General features: G+C 46.4%; 1 long non-coding RNA gene across 1 annotated transcript; it reads left to right on the forward strand.

The window, feature by feature from the left end:
• The first annotated feature begins 8 nt into the window (after positions 1-8).
• On the forward strand, positions 9-13,915 carry LOC137349398 (uncharacterized). The gene is made up of 3 exons (XR_010969378.1): positions 9-223; positions 10,243-10,366; positions 13,328-13,915. It is a non-coding gene; the product is annotated as an uncharacterized lncRNA (long non-coding RNA).
• Positions 13,916-14,951: the final 1,036 nt, after the last annotated feature.

Below are 14,951 nucleotides of genomic sequence, written 5' to 3' on the forward strand. Positions count from 1 at the left end.
CGCCTGTCTGCGCGGAGCGGCTCCCGGAAGCTGAGCGCAGCCTCGGGAACATGGAGTTTCAGCGGCCCTCAGGCCCCGAATCAGAGCCGCCGGGTTCGGCGAGAGCCCCGGGGGGTCAGAGGGGCAGCATTAAAGTGATGGTGCAGGGATCCATCAGCGCCGCCACTTCCCGGTTTCTTCTCCCGTTTCCACCGAGTCAGGAAGCCTGTGAGTTGATTGGCTGGTAAGTTTTGTAAATTTGTTTCCCTTTCTCCAAAGTCTTTTTTTTAAGTATTGAGGTTTATTATTTATTGATTTAGAGTTACAGCACTGAAACAGGCCCTTCGGCCCACCGAGTCTGTGCCGACCATCAACCAGCCATTTATATTAATCCTACATTAATCCCATATTCCTATCACATCCCCTCAATTCCCCAACCTACACGAGGGGCAATTTACAATCGCCAATTTACCTATCAACCTGCAAATCTTTGGCTGTGGGAGGAAACCAGAGCACCCAGCAGAAACCCACGCGGTCACAGGGAGAACTTGCAAACTCTGCACAGGCAGTACCCAGAATCGCTGGAGCTGTGAGGCTGTGGTGCTAACCACTGCGCCGCTAGTAGTAGCAAGTTTATTATCTAATAGTTATCGGAATTGCAGGGCTGCTCCAACCTCTGCAGTGAACATCCTGTGTAATAGAAAATAGAAAACATAAAACGTGGCAGGCTATAAATGAAGAGCGGGGCTCAAGGCCCTTACTTACCTGGGAGCGGAGTGATGACTAGCGGACCTGTGAGGAAGTTGATCAGGAGCAGCGACAGGCTGTAAATAAAGAGCGGGGCTCGACGCCCTTACTGATATAGTAGTGGAGCGGTGACTAGCGGATCTGCGAGGAGGCTGATCAGGAGCAGCGACAGGCTGTAAATAAAGAGCGGGGCTCAAGGCCCTTACTTATATGGTAGCGGAGAGACGACTGGCGGACCTGTGAGGAAGCTGATCCAGAGCGGCGACAGGCTCCATGTGTCTCTCGGCGGCGCTGAGTCTCGAAAGAGGGAACAAAAGGACTTAGAGTGATATCGCGGGAAATTTTCAAGGTGACGGAAAGTGTCATAGACAGGAGTTTTAGAGAAGTGGTTACACCCAAACTGCAAGCAGATAGATGGGTGACCACTAGAGGGGGCAGGCAGTCAGTGCAGGAATCCCCTGCAGCTATTCCCCTCTCCAAACAAGTATACCGTTTTGGATATTGTTGGGGTGGGGGGGGTGGCCTATCAGGGGAAAACAGCAGCAGCCAGAGCAGTGGCACCACGGTTGGCACTGTTGTTCAGCAGGGAGGGACAAAGCGCAGAAGAGCAATAGTTATAGGGGACTCTATAGTCAGGGACACAGATAGGCACTTCTGTGGACGTGAAAGAGACTCCGGGAAGGTATGTTGCCTCCCTGGTGCCAGGGTCAAGGATGTCTCTGAACGGACAGAGGGCATTGTGAAGGGGGAGGGTGAACAGCCAGAGGTTGTGGTACACATCGGTACCAATGACAAAGGCAGGAAGAGTGATGAGGTCCTGCAGGGGGAGTTTAGGGAGTTAGGTAGTAAGTTTTAAAAACAGGACCTCTCGGGTTGTAATCTCTGGATTACTCCCTGTGCCACATGCCAGTGAGGTGAGAAATAGGAAGATAGTGCAGCTAAACATGTGGCTGAGCAGCTGGTGTAGAAGGGAGGGTTTCAGATATCTGGACCATTGGGCTCTCTTCAAGGACAGATGGGACCTGTACAAGAAGGACGGGTTGCATCTAAACTGGGAGGGCACTAATATCCTGACTGCAAGGTTTGCTAGTGTCATTCGGGAGGGTTTAAACTAGTGTGGCAGGGGGGTGGGAACCAGAGCAGTAGTACAGCTAGTGAAGTAAATGAGGAAGACATAGTAAAGAAGGCCAGTAGGACGAAGAGGAAGAGCAGGCAGGGAGATGTTGCTGAGCACAGCGGGACTGGTGGTCTGAAGTGCATTTGTTTCAATGCGAGAAGTATAACGGGTAAGGCAGATGAACTTAGAGCTTGGATTAGTACTTGGAAATATGATGTTGTTGCTATTACAGAGACTTGGTTGAGGGAAGGGCAGGATTGGCAGCTAAATGTTCCAGGCTTTAGAAGCTTCAGGTGGGATAGAGGGGGATGTAAAAGGGGTGGGGGAGTTGCATTACTGGTTAAGGAGAATATCACAGCTGTACTGCAGGAGGACACGTCGGAGGGGTCATGCAGCGAGGCAATATGGGTGGAGCTCAGGAATAGGAAGGGTGCAGTCATGATGTTGGGGGTTTACTACAGGCCTCCCAACAGCCAGCGAGAGGTAGAGGAGCAGATATGTAGACAGATTTTGGAAAGATGTAAAGGTAACAGGGTTGTAGTGGTGGGTGATTTTAACTTCCCCAATATTGACTGGGACTCACTTAGTGCTTGGGGCTTGGATGGGGCAGAATTTGTGAGGAGCATCCAGGAGGGCTTCTTGAAACAGTATGTAGATAGTCCAACTAGGGATGGGGCCATTCTGGACCTGGTATTGGGGAATGAGCCCGGCCAGGTGGTCGAAGTTTCAGTGGGGGAGCATTTCAGGAGCAGTGACCATAATTCCATCAGTTTTAAGTTACTTATGGATAAGGATAAGAGTAGTCCTCAGGTGAAGGTGCTAAATTGGGGGAAGGCTAATTATAACAATATTAGGCAGGAACTGACGAATTTAGATTGGGAGCGGCTGTTTGAGGGTAAATCAACATCTGACATGTGGGAGTCTTTCAAACGTCAGCTGATTAGAATCCAGGGCCAGCATGTTCCTGTGAGGAAGACAGACAATTTTGGCAAGTTTCGGGAAGCTTGGATACCACGGGATATTGTGAGCCTCGTCAAAAAGAAAAAGGAAGCATTTGTAAGGGCTGGAAGGCGAGGAACAGATGAAGCACTTGAGGAATATAAAGACAGTAGGAAGGAACTTAAGCAAGGAGTTAGGAGGGCTAAAAGGGGTCATGAAAAGTCATTGGCAAACAGGATTAAGGAAAATCTCAAGGCTTTTTATACACATATAAAGAGCAAGAGGGTAACCAGGGAAAGGGTTGGCCCACTCAAGCACAGAGATGGGAATCTATGTGTGGAGCCAGAGGAAATGGGCGAGGTGCTAAATGAGTACTTTGCATCAGTATTCACCAAGGAGAAGGACTTGGTGGATGATGAGCCTAGGAAAGGGAGTGCAGATAGTCTCCGTCATCTCATTATCAAAAAGGAGGTGGTGTTGGATGTCTTGCAAAGCATTAAGGTAGATAAGTCAACAGGGCCTGATGGGATCTACCCTAGAATACTGAGGGAGGCAAGGGAAGAAATTGCTGGGGCCTTGACAGAAATCTTTGCATCCTCATTGGCTGCAGGTGAGGTCCCAGAGGACTGGAGAATAGCCAATGTTGTTCCTTTGTTTAAGAAGGGTGGCAAGGATAATCCAGGAAATTATAGGCCGGTGAGCCTTACGTCAGTGGTAGGGAAGCTGTTAGAGAGGATTCCTCGGGACAGGATTTACTCCCATTTGGAAACAAACGAACTTATTAGCGAGAGACAGCATGGTTTTGTGAAGGGGAGGTCGTGTCTACTAATTTGATTGAGTTTTTTGAGGAAGTGACAAAGATGATTGATGAGGGAAGGGTGGTGGATGTTGTCTATAGGACTTTAGTAAAGCCTTTGACAAGGTCCTGCATGGCAGACTGGTGCAAAAGGTGAAGTCACACGGGATCAGAGGTGAGCTGGCAAGATGGATACGGAACTGGCTCAGTCACAGAAGACAGAGGGTAACAGTGAATGGGTGTTTTTCTGAATGGAGGGATGTGACTAGTGGTGTTCCGCAGGGATCAGTGCTGGGACCTTTGCTGTTTGTAGTATATATAAGTGATTTGGAGGAAAATGTAGCTGGTCTGATTAGTAAGTTTGCAGACGACACAAAGGTTGGTGGAGTTGCGGATAATGATGAGGGTTGTCAGAGGATACAGCAGGAGATAGATCAGTTGGAGACTTGGGCGGAAAAATGGCAGGTGGTGTTTAATCCAGACAAATGTGAGGGAATGCATTTTGGAAGGTCTAATGCAGGTGGGAGGTAGACAGTAAATGGCAGAACCCTTAGGAGTATTGACAGGCAGAGAGATCTGGGTGTACAGGTCCACAGGTCACTGAAAGTGGCAATGCAGGTGGATAAGGTAGTCAAGAAGGCATACGGCATGCTTGCCTTCATCGGGGCATAGAGTATAAAAATAGGCAAGTCATGTTGCAGCTGTACAGAACCTTAGTTAGGCCACACTTAGAATATTACGTGCAATTCTGGTCGCCACACTACCAGAAGAACATTGAGGCTTTGGAGAGGGTACAGAGGAGGTTTACCAGGATGATGCCTGGTCTGGAGGGCATTAGCAAGGAGGAGATGTTGGAAAAACTCGGATTGTTTTCACTGGAACAACAGAGGTGGAGGGGCGACATGATAGATGTTAACAAAGTTATGAGCCGCATGGACAGAGTGGATAGTCAGAAGCTTTTTCTCAGGGTGGAAGGGTCAGTTACTTGGGAACATAGGTTTAAGGTGCGAGGGGCAAAGTTTAGAGGGGATGTGCGAGGCAAGTTTTTTTTACACAGAGGGTGGTGAGTGCCTGGAACTTGCTGCCAGGGGAGGTGGTGGAGCAGATACGATAGCGACGTTTAAGAGACATCTTGACAAATATATGAATGGGAAGGGAATAGAGGGATATGGGCCCCGGCACTGCAGAAGGTGTTAGTTTCAGCAGGCATCAAGATCGGCGCAGGCTTGGAGGGCCGAATGTCCTGTTCCTGTGCTGTACTGTTCTTTGTTGTGATTGGTTGGGTAAGTAACAACTGTTAGTCAATTTAATTAGCTTTAAAAAATAAGGGGAAAGTTGTTTTTTTGTTTGAAAAAATACCGAGCGATAAAGTGAGTTCTAAGAGTGTGTTTTTTTTTAAATTCAAGTAATTTAGATTGTCGTGGGTAGTGTTTGGAGTAGAACAAACCACTCGTGTAATTAATATCTTTTGAAGGGAGTAACTAATTAATCTAAAGTTAAGTCATGGCAGGAGAGCTCAGCCCCATGATATGCTCCTCCTGCGCTATGTGGGAAATCCAGTGTCCCTGATGACCATGTGTGCAGGAAGTGTTTCCAGCTGCAGCTACTGGCTACCCGCATTACGGAGCTGGAGCTGCAGGTGGATACACTGTGGAGCATCGGCGATGCTGAGGACATCGTGGATAGCACGTTTAGAGAGGTGGTCACACTGCAGGTAATGGCTGCACAGGCAGAAATGAGATGGGGGACCACCAGATGGAGTAGTAGGCGCAGGCAGGTAGTGCTGGTGTGTCCTGTGGCCATCCCCCTCTCAAACAGATAGACCACTTTGGATACTGTTGGGGGGAATGACCTCCCAGCGGAAAGCAGCAACAGCCAAGTTTGTGGTCCCACGCATGGCTCTGCTGCACAGCAGGGGAGGAAAAGGAGTGGAAGAACTATAATGATAGGGGATTCTATCGTAAGGGATACAGATAGGCATTTCTGTGGCGACAAACATGACTTCAGGATGGTATGTTGCCTCCCTGGTGCTCGGGTCAAGGTAGTCACGGAGCGGCTGCAGGACATTCTGAAGGTGGAGGGGGTGGGTGGTACACATTGGTACCAACGACGGGGGGATAAAAGAGGGATGAGGACCTGAAACAAGAATTTCGGGAGCTCGGGAGCAGATTAAAAAGCAGGACCTGAAAGGTTGTAATCTCTGTATTACTCCAGTGCCACATGCTAGTGAGGATAGGAATAGGAGGATAGAGCAGATGAATGTGTGGATGAAGAGATGGTGCAGGAGGGAGGGCTTTAGCTTCCTGGATCACTGGGTCTGTTTCTGGCAAAGGTGGGACTTGTACAAGTTGGACGAACATCCTTGCTGGGAGGTTTATGAGTGCTGTTGGGGGCAGTTTAAACACATTTGGCAGAGGAATGGGATACAGAGTGGAGGTATAGGAGCGGGTGATGCTCAGTCAAATCTCGAAGAGAAACTGAGTCAGTCTGTTAGGCAGAGCAAATATAGACCTGTTAAGGCACAAGTGACAAATGCAAGGCTGGATTGCATTTATTTTAATGCAAGACAGATGAATTGAGGGCGTTGATTAGCACATGGGATTATGATATTGTTGCTATCACAGAGACATGGTTGAGGGAAGGGCAGGACTGGCAACTCAATATTCCAGGCTATAGAATCTTCAGGTGTGACAGGAGAAGGGATAAAAGAGGAGGTCGCATTGCACTGTTGATTGAGGAGTCAATTACTGCAGTAAGGAGGGATGATATCTGAGAAGGTTCTTCAAATGGGGCCAGATGAGTCAAACTTAAAAACAAAAAGGGGGCAATCACTTGGCTGGGAGTGTACTGCAGGCCTCCAAACAGTCAGGGAGAGATAGAGGAGCAGATATGTAGGCAAATCTCAGACAGGTGTAAAAATAATGGAGTCATAATAGTAGAGGATTTCAACTTACCTGATATCAACTGGGATGGTCTGAGTGTAAAAGACTTAAAGGGGGCGGAATTCTTAAAATATATACAGGAGACTTTTTTGAGCCAGTACATAGAAAGTCCAACAAGAAAAGGCGCAGTACTGGACCTAATCCCAGGGAATGATGCTGGACAAGTTGTAGAAGTGTCAGTGGGGGTGCATTTCAGGGATAGCAATCATAACTCTAAGAAAAAGACAAAGGCGGGCTGGAAATAAAAGTACTGAATTGGGGGAAGGCCGATTTCAATATGATAAAACAGGATCTGGCCAAAGTGAACTGGGAGCAGCTACTTGTCGGAAAGTCTACGTCAGACCAGTGGGAGTCAAAGAGGAAATAGTGAGGGTTCAGCGGCAACATGTACCCGTAAAGGTGAAGGGTAGGACCAACAAGTCCAGGGAACCCTGGATGTCAAGGGATAGCGAGGATTGGATCAGGAATAAAAAAGGAGGATTCTGGCAGATTCAACGTGCTGAAAACAGCGGAGGTACTGGAGGAGGATAGAAAGTGTAGTGGGGGGACAAAGAAAAGTAATTAGGAGAGCAAAGAGGGGGCATGAAAAAACACTGGCGGGCAAGATCAAGGAAAATGCTGAGGCATTTTCTAAGTATATTAAGGGCAAGAGGATAAGCAGTGAAAGAGTGGGGCCCATTAGGGACCAAAGTGCCAATCTGTGTGTGGAGCCAGAGGACATAGGTGAGGTTTTAAATGATTACTTTGCATCTGTGTTCACTATGGAGAAGGATGATGTAGGTGTAGAGATCAGGGAGGGGGATTGTGATACACTTGAACATATTAGCATTGAAAGTGAGGAAGTGTTAGCTGTTTTAGCGGGCTTAAAAGTGGATAAATCCCCAGTCCCAGATGAGATGTATCCCAGGCTGTTATGTGAGGCAAGGGAGGAGATAGCAAGGGCTCTGACATAAATTTTCAGATCCTCTCTGGTCACAGGAGAGGTACCAGAGGACTGGAGGACTACGAATGTGGTGCCATTATCAAGAAGGGTAGCAGGGATAAACCAGGTACTGACAGGCCAGTGAGTCTAACATCAGTGGTTGGGAAAATATTGGGAAAACTTCTGAGGGACAGGATTAATCTCCACTTGGAGAGGCAGGGATTAATCAGGGATAGTCAGCATGGCTTTGTCAGGGGGAGATCGTGTCTAACTAACTTGATTGAATTTTTCAAGGCAGTGACTAGGTGTGTAGATGAGGGTAAAGCAGTTGATGTAGTCTGCATGGACTTCAGTAAGCTTCTGATAAGGTCCCACATTGGAGAGTGGTTAAGAAGGTCAGAGCCCATGGGATCCAGGGCAATTTGGCAAATTGGATCCAAAATTGGCTGAGTGGCAGGAGGCAGAAGGTGATGGTCGAGGGTTGTTTTCCGAGTGGAAACCTGTGACCAGTGGTGTACCGCAGGGATTGGTACTGGGACCCTTGCTGTTTGTAGTGTACATTAATGATTTAGATGTGAATACAGGAGGCATGATAAGTAAATTCGCAGTTGACACGAGAATTGGTGTCGGAAATAGTGAGGAGGAAAGCCTTAGATTACAGGACGATATAGATGGGCTGGTAAGATGGGCAGAGCAGTGGCAAATGGAATTTAATCCTGAGAAGTGTGAGGTGATGCATTTTGGGAGGACTAACAAGGCAAGGGAATATACAATGGATGGGAGGACCCCAGGAAGTACAGAGGGTCAGAGGGACCTTGGTGTACTTGTCCATAGATCACTGAAGGCAGCAGCACAGGTAGATAAGGTGGTTAGGAAGGCATAGGGGATACTTGCCTTTATCAGCTGAGGCTAAAGAATGTAACAGCAGGAAGGTTATGATGGAGCTGTATAAAACACTAGTTAGGCCACAGCTGGAGTACTATGTACAGTTCTAGGCACCACACTATCGGAAGGATGTGGTTGCACTGGAGAGGGTGCAGAGGAGGTTCACCAGGATGTTGCATCGGCTGGAGCATTTCAGCTATGAAGAGAGATTGAAAAGGCTGGGGTTGTTTTCATTCGAGCAGAGAAGGCTGAGGGGGAACATGATTGAGGTGTTCAAATTTATGAGGGGCATTGATAGGTTAGATAGGAAGAAACTTTTTCCATTAGTGGAGGTGTCAATAACCAGGGGGCATAGATTTAAGGTAAGGGGCAGCAGATTTAGAGAGGATTTGTGGAAAGAAAATTTCACCCAGAGGATGGTTGGAATCTGAAAAGCACTGCCTGAAGAGGTGGTAGAGGCCGGAACCCTCACAACATTTAACAAGTATTTAGATGAGCACTTGAAACACCAAAGCAGACAAGACTATGGGCCAAGTGCTGGAAAATGGGATTAGAATAGTTAGGTGCTTGATGACCGGCACGGACACGATGGGCCGAAGGGCCTGTTTCTGTGCTACCTAACTCTATGACTCTATTTACAGCACAGGAGGAGGCCATTCCGCCCATTGTATCTGTTCATCCCACTTTCCAGTTGTTCCGACCTCACAGATTGTCAATATGAAAAATATGAGATATGAATCCCCAGACCACACTAATAAATTACACTAGATTTCACATTTTAAGTCTTTTGTTCTAATAACTAAACTAAAAGAAATCCACAATTAACTAAACAGCACTTTGATTGTAAATTGTGGTGTCAGCCATTTACAAAGATATTTTCTTTACTTATACAACACTTGACTATCTCACACCACACTGATACATTACACAGTCCTTTTTGATGACAAAAGCCTTTGCAGTTACAAGTCCCAAATTCCTGCCAATGGTGGGGCTGCTCCGACCTCTGGAGTGTACATCCTGTGTAATGTGTCAACTCCAGATAACCATTAGTGTAGGAAGTATCATTGGGGGAGGTGGTGACATCGGGGTAATGTCACTGGAACATGGGTTCGAATCCCACCACGGCAGATGGTGACATTTAAATTCAATTAATAAATCTGCAATTAAAAAGCCATCTGGTTCATGAGATGGGAAATCTGCTGTCCTTACCTGGTCTGGCCGACATGTGACTCCAGATCTACAGCAATGTGGCTGACTCTGAAATGCCCTCTGAAATGGCCGAGCGAGCCTCTCAGTTGTCAAGGGCAGTTTGGGATGGGCAATAAATACTGGCCGAGCCAACAACACCCACATCACATGGATGAAGATAAAAAAAGTTGCAGCAGCTCGAGCTCCGGTTTTCAGAGCATGAACTGCAGCTGGTGTCACTGCGGTGCAACCATGAGGTGAGAGATTTGTGGACAGCACGTTTATAGATATGGTCACCCTGCAGCTTAAGAGTATGCAGGGAGAGAGGCAATGGGTGGCCAACTGACAGTCACGAAGAAACAGGCAGGGAATGCAGGAGACCCCTGAGTGCATCTCACTCTCCAACCAGTATTCAGTTCTGAATACTGATGAAAGTGATGGTTCATCTAAGGAGTGCAGCCAGAGTCAAGGCCATGGCAGCACAGTTGGATCAGCTTCACAGAGGGTCACAAAGCTGACTGAGCAATAGTGATAGGAGATTTGATCGGGGAATACACAGGCGTTTCTGCAGCCGCAGACGTGAATCCAGGCTGGTGTGTGGCCTCCCTCAGGACAATGTACAGCAGGGTGCATGTACAGTCATCCTGGACCAGGAAGCAGGAGGAGAGAATGTTGTGAATTTCTATCCTGGACTGACAGTGATGGTTTTTGTAAACTCCTTTTACAGGGGCTTAGAAGCAGGGGATATGCAGATGGGGAATCTCGAGCCAAACATCAGATCAAGATCTGACAGAGTCACTCGATACATCAGGACCTGAATATCATCGGCCTTTGAATGTGGAAGGAGAAAGGTTTGTCTGTTCTGTCTGTGGGAAAAGATTTCAGGTATCAGTGAGAGTGGAAAAGCACTGAGATACACAAAGCCCTGGTTAGACCACACCTGGAATATTGTGTTCAGTTCTGGGCCCCACACCTTAGGAAGGATATAATGGTCTTGGAGGGAGTGCAGTGTAGATTTACCTGAATAATACCTGGACTCCAAGGGTTAAATTACGAGGAGAGATTACACAAATGAATCATAGAGTCATTACAACACAGAAGGAGGACATTGATCTTTTTGATTCCATCCCACTCTCTGTCGAACAATCCAGTCAGTCCCATTCACCCACTCTATCCCCGTAGTCCTGCAGGTTTATTTGCCTCAAGTGCCCATCTAATTTCCTTTTGTAATCATTGATCGTCTCCACTTCCACCACCCTCGTAGGCAGTGAGTTCCAGGTCATTATCATTCACTGTGTAAAAAAAACTGCTTCCTCACATCCCTCCTGTATCTCAAAACCTGAATCTGTGTCCACTAATCCTTGTATCATCAGCTAATGGGAACAGCTTTTCTTGGTCTGCCTTATCTAAACCTGTCATCATTTTCAACACCTCTATCAGATCTTCCCTCAATCTCCTTTGCTCCAAGGAGAACAACACCAGCTCCTCCAACCTAACCTTGTAGTTAAATTCTCTCATCTCAGGAACCATTCTGATAAATCTCTGCACCCTCTCAAGGACCTTCACATCCTTCCTAAAGTGTGGTGACCAGAACTGGATGCAATACTCTAGTTGTGGCCTAACCAGAGCTTTATAAATGTTCAGCATAACTTCCTTCCTTTTGTGTTCAATACCTCTATTTATGAGGCCCAAGATCCCATTTGCTTTGCCAACTGTTCCCTCAAAACATCCTTCCACTTTCAGTGATCTCTGCACATGAACCCTCAGGTCCCTCTATCCCTGCAAACTCTTTAGAACTGTACCATTAAGTGTTTGTTGCCTCTCCCTATTCCTTCTGCCAGAATGAATCACCTCACTGTGAGGGTTGTAGTCCCTGGAATTCAGAAGATTAAGGGGTGATTTGATCAAAGTTTTCAAGATATTAATTGAAACTGATAGGGTAGATAGAGAGAAACTCTTCTCCATCACCTGCAGTACTCGGCAGCATCGTCTAAAACATGGAGCCAGAACTTTCATTAATCCACCCCTGGGCCCAGTGAACCTGAGCATTAATCCACCCAGGCTGAATGTGCACAGAATTACAGCCCAGAAACAGGCCGTTCAGCCCCTCTAGTCTGTGCTGCTGTTTATAATCCACATGAGCCTCCTCCCAATCTAATTACATCATCCCACCCTGCCCCCACATCCCTCTATTCCCTTCTCCCTCATAAATGTATTGAGCCTCCCCTTAAACACATCATTGTTATCACCTTCAACCACTCCACATGGCAGTGAGTTCCACATTCTCACCACTCTCTGATTAGAGAAATTCCTCCTAAGTTCTCGATTTGACCTGTTAATGTCTGTATTATATTGCTGCCCCCTTGTTCTGACTGACTGATAATTTTAAAGACCTCTATCAGATCTCCTCCTCGTCTTCTCTTTTCCAGAGAAAGGATCCCCAGCCTGCTCAATCTTGCTGGATAGTAACATCCTCTCTGGTGACATCTTTGTAAATCTATTCTGCACTTTCTTCAGTCTTCAATATCCTTTTTTAATCTGGAGACCAGAACTGCTCACAGTCCTTCTAAGTGAGGTTCTCTATAAATGTAACATTCCCTCCCTGCTGTTACATTGTATTCCTCGAGAAAAGAACATCAGCTCTTTCTTTGCTCTCATATCCACTTGTGTTGCTCCTTTTAGTGATTTATGTGACTCTGTTCCCAGATCTCTTTGCTGCTCTGCTCCATTTAAGTTCTTACATTCTAACCAATAACTGGCCTCCTTATTCCTCCTCCCACAATGAACCAGCTCACATTTCACTCTGTTGAATTTCATTTCCCATTTATCTGTCCAGTCTGCCAGCCTGTTTATGTCTTCCTGGATTTCAATGCACTCCTCCACATTATTAGTTCTCTCATCCAGTTTGGTGTCAACTACAAGTTATGAAAACATCCCTCTAATTCCTGAGTCCAAATGTGGGTGAAGAACAGAATTCCCAGTGTACTTCACACTATAGTTGATGTCCCGGGCACTCGGGTTTCTGTATAATTTATTTAATAATTTTGTCCATTGTCTCTCTGGCCCTGATCTCAATGGGATGACACAAAATCATCCATTCAATATTTGGAGCTTTCAGTGGAGGATTCATTACCCAGGACTCCCGTGATAAGGGTCAGTCCCTTTTCAATGACCACAGGGGCCCGGTGTATTGGCGTGGGATCGAACTGTGCACTGAGCATGTCCAGCGTAGGTAATGGAGATGGACTGAGATGGACCAGGTGGATCGGGAGGCGAGAGGAGATTGTGGGTACAGGGGAGGAATTGGAGCCGTGGGTGGGCTGGGAGGCTTCATATACACCTGGGGTAGGCCAAGAGGCCCTGTGTTTACCTCATGGTGACAGGCCCGGGGGAGAGGGGTCACTGGCCGCCATCTTGGACAGGGCGGGGTCAGGGTGCAAGCACAGCCATCTTGGTGAAGGCACAGAGAGCAAACAGGACCTGACAAACTGTTTCCAACTGGGTCCGAGTGCCCAGGAGATGGAGCATCCTGGACAATAGGGTTTTCAGCAGCTTCACCCACTCTCGGGCTGCATGTGATGTTTGCAGCCTTGAAGAGTCCATGGGCCATGTATATATTCACTGTGAGAGGTTACAGCCCATGTATCGTTACCCGAAGGGGCTGCTTCTCAACTTAGAATCCTGGAAATTTACAGTACGGAAGGAGGCCATTCGGCCCATCGTGTCCTCGTTGGCTGACAAGGAGCCATCCAGCCGAATCCCGCTTTCCAGCTCTTGGTCCATAGTGTGATGATCCTGTATTTTTTTTCTAGGAAGAATGCAGTGTGCCTTTAAGTTTGGAAAAGGAACAGTACTGCTTTAAGGCAACAAGCTCCGGGATGCAGCCACTCAGAGACTGAAGATCGAGAGATGCATTGTTTCCAATTGACATTTGAAACTAATTGAAAAAGTAGCATTTGAGACACCGTTAACAGAGACAGACACAGATTATCATCCAGCATATACTGAAGGAAAAGAGAGCTCTCTCTTGGTTTATTTAAACCCTATTTATTATACTCTCAGAATTCTGATGTCAAGCCAGATTAATTTCTAAAAAAAAATATCCAATTCCTTTAACTACTGAACTGTAATTGTTGAAATTTATCGCTGGAGAAGAACAGCATCAATTCAACTGCTGAACTAGACTGTGGACTGTTCTACTGTTGAAGAAACTTTTATTTTCTCCCCCCATCACACGGCTGTGAGGACTTCAAGCAACATTGGACTATTCCATATAGGAAGATTTCACTTCGGCAGGAGCATAAATATGCAAAGTCACTATTTTTTCTGTTTTAACTATTTATATGTTAGTATTTAAGAATTTAGTTTTTCTAATTAAACAGTTAATTTGTTGATCTAAAGACACCTGGTTTGGTTAGCCTTATTCGGGGGTTAATAGATGGTACAATTTGGCTGGATCTTTAATTTGGAATGTTTAAAATGTCAGGCGATCTGTGAGGGACGGGACTGAATCAACAGTGCGTTTCTCCCACCACTATCAAAATTGGATATTTTGACTGGGGGGCTTTGACTTGAGCGGTCGGTCGTAATAATACCCTTGTAGTTTAGGGCACTTCACGTGCATATCCGAGTACTTTTTAATTGTTGTGAGGGTTTCTGCCTCTACCACCCTCCCAGGCAGTGAGTTGCAGATCCCCACCACCCTCTGTCTGAAAACATTTCCCCTCAAATCCCTTTTAAATTTCCTACCTCTTTCTCTAAATCTATGCCCCTGGTTACGGACCCCTCAGCCAAGGGGAATAGGTCCTTCCTATCCACTCTATTTAGACCCATCATCATTTTCTACACTTCAATTCGGTCTCCCCTCAGCCTCCTCTGTTCCAAAGAAAACAACCCTCACCTATCCAATATTTCCTCAGAATGAAAATTCTCCAATCCAGCCAACATCCTTGTAAATCTCCTCTGTATTTTCTCTAATATAGCCACATCTTTCCTACAGTGCGGTGACCAGAACTGTACACAGTCCTCCAGCTGTGTCCAAACCAGTGTTTTATACATTTCCAACATAACCTCCATGCTCTTGTATTCTCTGCCTTGGTTAAAAAAGGCAAGTATCTCTTACGCCTTGTCTCCCTGCCCAGCCATGTTCAGGGATCTATGAACATGCACTCCAAGGCCCCTCTGTTCCTTTATACTTCTCAATATCCTACCATTTATTGTGTATTCCCTTGCCTTGCTAGCTGTCTCCAAATGCATTACCTCACACTTCTCCGGATTGAATTCCATTTGTCACTATTCTGCCCACCTGACCAGTCCATTGATATCTTCCTGCAGTTTACAGCTTTCTTCTTCATTATCAACCACATGGTCAATTTTTGTTTCATCTGCAAACTTTTTAATCAAATCCCCGACATTCAAGTCCAAACCATTGATCTA

The sequence above is a fragment of the Heterodontus francisci genome, chromosome 34 (genome assembly GCF_036365525.1).
Source record: "Heterodontus francisci isolate sHetFra1 chromosome 34, sHetFra1.hap1, whole genome shotgun sequence".
Taxonomy (NCBI): domain Eukaryota; kingdom Metazoa; phylum Chordata; class Chondrichthyes; order Heterodontiformes; family Heterodontidae; genus Heterodontus; species Heterodontus francisci.